Genomic DNA, 5,908 nt, shown 5'->3' with positions numbered 1-5,908 from the left:
GCGATGCAGACATAACCTCTCACCAGACATAGACATCACCGCGATGCAGACATAACCTCTCACCAGACATAGACATCACCGCGATGCAGACATAACCTCTCACCAGACATAGATATCACCGCGATGCAGACATAACCTCTCGCCAGACATAGACATCACCGCGATGCAGACATAATCTCTCACCAGACATAGGCATCACCGCGATGCAGACATAACCTCTCACTAGACATAGACATCACCATGATGTCTTGATAATACGGCTTCAGGTGTTGATAGTACGGCTTCAGGTTCTGATAGTACGGCTTCAGGTGTTGATAGTACGGCTTCAGGTGTTGATAATACGGCTTCAGGTGTTGATAGTACGGCTTCAGGTTTACGGCTTCAGGTGTTGATAATACGGCTTCAGGTGTTGATAATACGGCTTCAGGTGTTGATAGTACGGCTTCAGGTTTTGATAGCACGACTTCAGGTTTTGATAGTACAGCTTAAGGGCCTTTACTTTCAAAAAAGTTTTTTGATAGTCAGCAAGAATGTTATTTGTTCTCTGTTTGGTAGAATATTACTCGTCAATTATATAAAGTTATTCTTTTACAGGTTTGTCGTGGCGAACATGTTAGAAGGTAATTGGTTATTCGCTGAGATACTCCAATATTTCATAAGATGTTGTGTATGGCAACGCACTGAAAAAGTAAGCGTCTAAAAAGAGTTTCGTGAGCGCCCAAGAGCTTGTCGGCGACTTGCCAGCCCGTCGTTGACGATTAAAGCGGGTGCAAAAAGTCCTCCTTGACATTTAAAATATTCACTTGTGTTTCCAGCTAAAAAGATTCCCGCGTATAATAACGGGCACCAAATGGCCGTTTGTCGGTTGCTGATTGTCCCTAAACGTTTTCCATATGTTGGGCTTTATATAGATGCTCAATAGACTGCGTTCAAAATGCCGACAAAAATCTGTTCATTTTGACCGTTGCAGACACGACACAACACACCAGCTGGGGCTCCATGTTTGAACTCCACTCACTACTGATTGGAATTACACTGAGCATTGACAAACGTAAACAGTGGAACAATTGAATACGAGTATCTAGTTGTTATGGCAAAGCTTTTGTGTTTATTGTGCGGGTATAATGCGCACTTCACATTTTTTGTGATTTTCAAAATATTCATTCCTCATCTTATAACAAATGACTATTGCGTCCTAATTTGACGCAATTGAGAGATGACAATTGAGTCATGTCAATCAATATTTCTACCTTCGCACGGTCAAGGGAATATGGAAGAGAAATTTCAATGTTTTTCTAGAGATGAAATATTGTAATTACAACACCGTGAACAACTTACCTACAGGTTTATATTGAGGACAAGTTTCCCGAGTGTAGCAGTTGTAGTCCGTGGAACCCGGATAAGTTCGTTTGAACAAGGCCGGGCACGTGGAGTCCAGCAGCAGGCACTGCCCGCTGGTGCTGTGCACGCGCAGAGTTGGGTAGGGGATGCCACTCTGTACAGCCCGGCTGGCACAGCGGATGGCACTTATGCCAGAGTAGTTCTTCGATGCCACGCCAGTTTCAAGAAGTTTTTCCACCGACACAGGGACGGAGGCGTACATACTAGAACTCGCCAGACTTTCCTTCACCGCGACAAGCATGACGACAACCTGCAGTCTAATGATCATCATGCTTATGTTTTCCCGTTTAACTGCAGCTTTTCGTGTCATGGGTGCGTCTCAGCGACGATTTCTGGAATTAAACAGAATTGATCAGTTCCACAATAGCCAATTTTATTTATCTCTGTGCAATTTTTTAATCGTCATAGGAATCCAATCAACACATCTCGCAATTCCTGAGCGCCTAGCAGTTGAGAAACAAATTCAAAATATTTTCACGTCGTTGGTGTAGATGAAGTCCCAAGCATGAAAAAAGATCGACAATTCACTTGATTTTTTAGTGTTGCATTGTAATCAAAATCTCAGTTCTACAAGGAGAATGATTACAAACTTTCAAGTTATTAGTCATTCACTTGACCTTTTACTTAATCAGTTAACCTTACTCTTACTCAGTTGACTCAAAGTTAACTACCCTCTTCAGTTCAATTACGACCATCCGCATTCGACTGATTATTATTGGGCATGGTAGGGGAACTCAACCATTTGAACGCAAAGCAATGGGATTCTTGCTTACCTTACTAAATATATAAATGTAGTAGTTATGTAGCCGCACAACCTCCTGCTAGGTACTGTCGGCAGAGACTGGCCAAATACGCGATACATGCGAGCGCAGGCTGGGCGACATCCATACCATTACCGATTGTTCCATTACCGTCTACATCAAATTAATTACCGAGTGCCACATTAACCTCGACATCCAAGTAATTTCCGAGCATTCCAATAACCATTAACTTTAGAAGCCTAATCTTCTTGCTAATAAAGAAATAAAAATGGTCCCTTGTTTCATTGGTGGGCAAAGTATGAAGCTAGTTATATTTGCTGGTCATTAGTAACTAGCAATTTGTAACTAGTCATTAGTAACTAGCAATCGGTCACTAGTCATTGGTAAACTATATAAAGTGTTGGGATGTCAACCCCACACAAGACTTTTCAATTCTGTCTTGTGAAGAATATATGGAACACTTGAATTAAAAACGTTTCAACCTATAAAATATTACAATATCATTTCTACTTGACAATGAAGGTCTTTTCTTTATTGATCACCAAATCTGTATATTTTCGTCTTAAAAATGCTGTGAACCTCACGTTGTAGAACACACGATGTTATGCTGAATTGCATGTCGCAGAACCTAATAGAAGCAAAAGCAATTTTCTAAAATGACTTAGCAGAAGCTATGAACTGAACTTATATTTTCTTATTCACTTTGAGTCATCCAGTTATATGTTGGCATCGCATAAGGAAAATTGATGCAGCATTAAAGCGCACTAGCGACCAAATAGATTGTTTCAACTGTTTCTGACAGGAGACGTTGCAGTGACATGGAATTTCTCAATAAGTCTGACCTAAAAGTTCGTGAAAACCCGAATTTAAAAGGCGCCTACATTATATTTATTTGTAAACCTGTGTATTTTATTTGTAAAGTTGTTAGGGTACGTAGTGTAGTAGCGCTTTTTTACAGTTAGATATTTGGATTTTTGGTTTTAAGTCACCTCGGACGTGACCTCGTTCAGATAAGCACCGAAACTTGTTCATTGCTATATGATCCACCACGGAGGTACGCGTTACCTTATTATTTGGTCTGTTTATTTTGTGATAATTTTCTGTTGTAATTCAGTGGTGATGTTTAGATTTGTTCATGATTATGGTTATCAGTCTATATATATATATAATTTATTTATCTGGCTTACGTAATATTCTGCTCTTGTTGCTCAAATATTGCTAGTTCTAAATTTTCGCTTATTTCCTAATTTCAGAAAGGCTCCGAATCTTGAGACCGAAAGCAAGAACTTGAGCCAAGGGAACACACGGTTATATTTTGTCTTTATTGTATTTGTCGTTTGCTTATTATAATTTTCATTTATCGTTCTCATTCATCCTTTTTTACCACTATATCCACGACATATTTATATATATCTTATAGACCCCCACGTAAGTGGTTCCCACTCATATATGGGTGAGAATTTCCGCAAGATATCAAAGTGCATTGATTAGTATTATATTATATATATATATTAATTATTATTATTAACTTATTATTAATTATTAATTATTATTATTATTAATTGATGACATTATTAATTACTACGGCATCTTGTCTTTTTGCTTGAAATGTAAAAGCAGCCACAGATGTACACGGTTAAACGGTTCCTAACTGTTATAAACAACGCACATTCATACGGGTGAACAGACTCATGTGCATCATAAAGTCAGTGATAGAGAGAGAGAGTAAATTACTTCACATGAATGAACAATCAAATGATAATGCAATCACATGATTAAGGTGAGCGTCTGGGTAAAAAAAGTCGATAAATTTGGCTTTTCCGTTTTCTTGGCTCATTTTGCATGGGCGCTCCCAGGTGCAGCGACTAGAGTGTAGGAGAACCGCCTCGTTTATCATACCTAAAAGAGACGATCTCTGTGGCTGAAAGTAATTATTAATTGCAGTGTCTCGAAACTGATTCTTATTTATCAGTTGTATTCGCATATAATTATATGAAGAATTTAACTGGGCTAATTTCAATAATAACACGCTGCTAAATTCGTTGACATATAGTGCTGAGGTTGAAATTTTTTCGATTCATTTGAATTTCTGAATTCATATGTGTCAAGTAAAGACATGCTAAATAGATATGTTATTCATAAATATGATATGATATCCGTACGATATTCATTATATGATATCCAAAATTTTCGATATTGTTATGAAATATTTTAATTTCAGACTCGTCCTATCACTATTCAGACACTCTTTTTTCAGATGTTAAGAAAATCCTCTGTAAAATTGGCGAATGTAATCAAGATGACCGCCAAACTGCTAGCGGTTATCCTTCTACCTGTGGTGAAGAAAACTCAGGGCAGTTCTAGTCTCCCTCATATCTGAACTCAGTGATTTACTAGTGCAGAATATTCGACGCGAGAGTTGAGAGCTCGTCGATCGTACATCGCTAGGCTTTCCACGCCGTTTCAACCCTTAGCACATTTGCAGCCTGTAAATCGGAGCTAAAAATTCTGCTTCAGGCGAAATGCAAGGTCTAGCTTGCTGTGCTTCAATTATGATCATTGGTATGTCAGATCGAGTGTAATCAAAAAATTTTTCGGTGGACACAAGCAATTTTCGTCGAAAAAAAGGTAGGTAGAGGCACAGGCCCGGATACAATATTGATGCACATTGAGGCGACATGGACTTTTCAATGTGGTACTGTTTCTGGAAAAACAATGATATATTACCGTTTAGCTCTGTTTTGCATTGGCTATTATGTATCAATAGAGAGCACGCAATTTTTCTCTGATAAGGCTCCTGCCTCAGCATTAACTGTTGCTCGATCTAGCGACCGGTTGTCTTATTCCCTGGGTATAAATTGGCGAAAAGAATAAGCCTGGGTATAAATTGGCTAACAGAATAAGCCTGGGTATAAATTGGCGAAAAGAATTTCGGACCCATCAATAACCGATTGTCTTATTCGGACCCATATTTAACGGCTTTTCTTATTCGGACCCATATATAACCGATTGTCTTATTCGTGCCCGTACGTTCGCTGCTGTGTCGTCACCTTGGTAAATCAGCTCCAAACTGTATATCAATGTTTTGACAAGTCTGTCTTTCGTCTTGTAGCTCTTAGCGGCTCGTAGCTGACAAGCCTGTGTGTCGCTTATAATAAAAAACAGCAAGGAGCATTTATAGACCCCTTTTTATTATTCCTGAACAGTTAGCGCCATATTTTTTTTGTCTTTCAAAATTTCATTGCCAGTTAGGACTCTAAATAGAATTTTAATTCGTGTAAATAGGGAAAATATAGAAGTTATGAATCATTTACCACAATCAGATGAACTACAGTCCAAAAATTTTTCTTCGGATGTCATATGAATGAAATAATATAGCTTAACGTCTTCTTTAATTTAACAATATCTTGCGATTTATCGCGGCTGCATCATTTAATTGGAAAAAGAACGACCGATGTAGGTTCTGATAAATTATTCAGGGAAAATAGTTAGCCATCATTTTCTTTCGTGATAAGAAACATTCTAATGCAGCATTTCTAGCGAAGAATATGTCAGATTAGGATTATACGTGCGTTTCATTCGGTAATGTCTACGATTTTCTTCACACCTTTACGAAGTAGGTTATTACTGCAGAACTTTTAACACATGAATTATTAACACTTCACAAAACAACAGCCTGGAAGCCTCACATGCGACGAAAAAGAAATATGATGAACAAAAGTAAATGTGATTAACGGCCGCATCAA

Source organism: Hyalella azteca, unplaced genomic scaffold, assembly GCF_000764305.2.
Source record: "Hyalella azteca isolate HAZT.00-mixed unplaced genomic scaffold, Hazt_2.0.2 contig12937, whole genome shotgun sequence".
Taxonomy (NCBI): Eukaryota; Metazoa; Arthropoda; class Malacostraca; order Amphipoda; family Hyalellidae; genus Hyalella; species Hyalella azteca.
Note: the sequence above shows the minus strand (reverse complement) of the source record.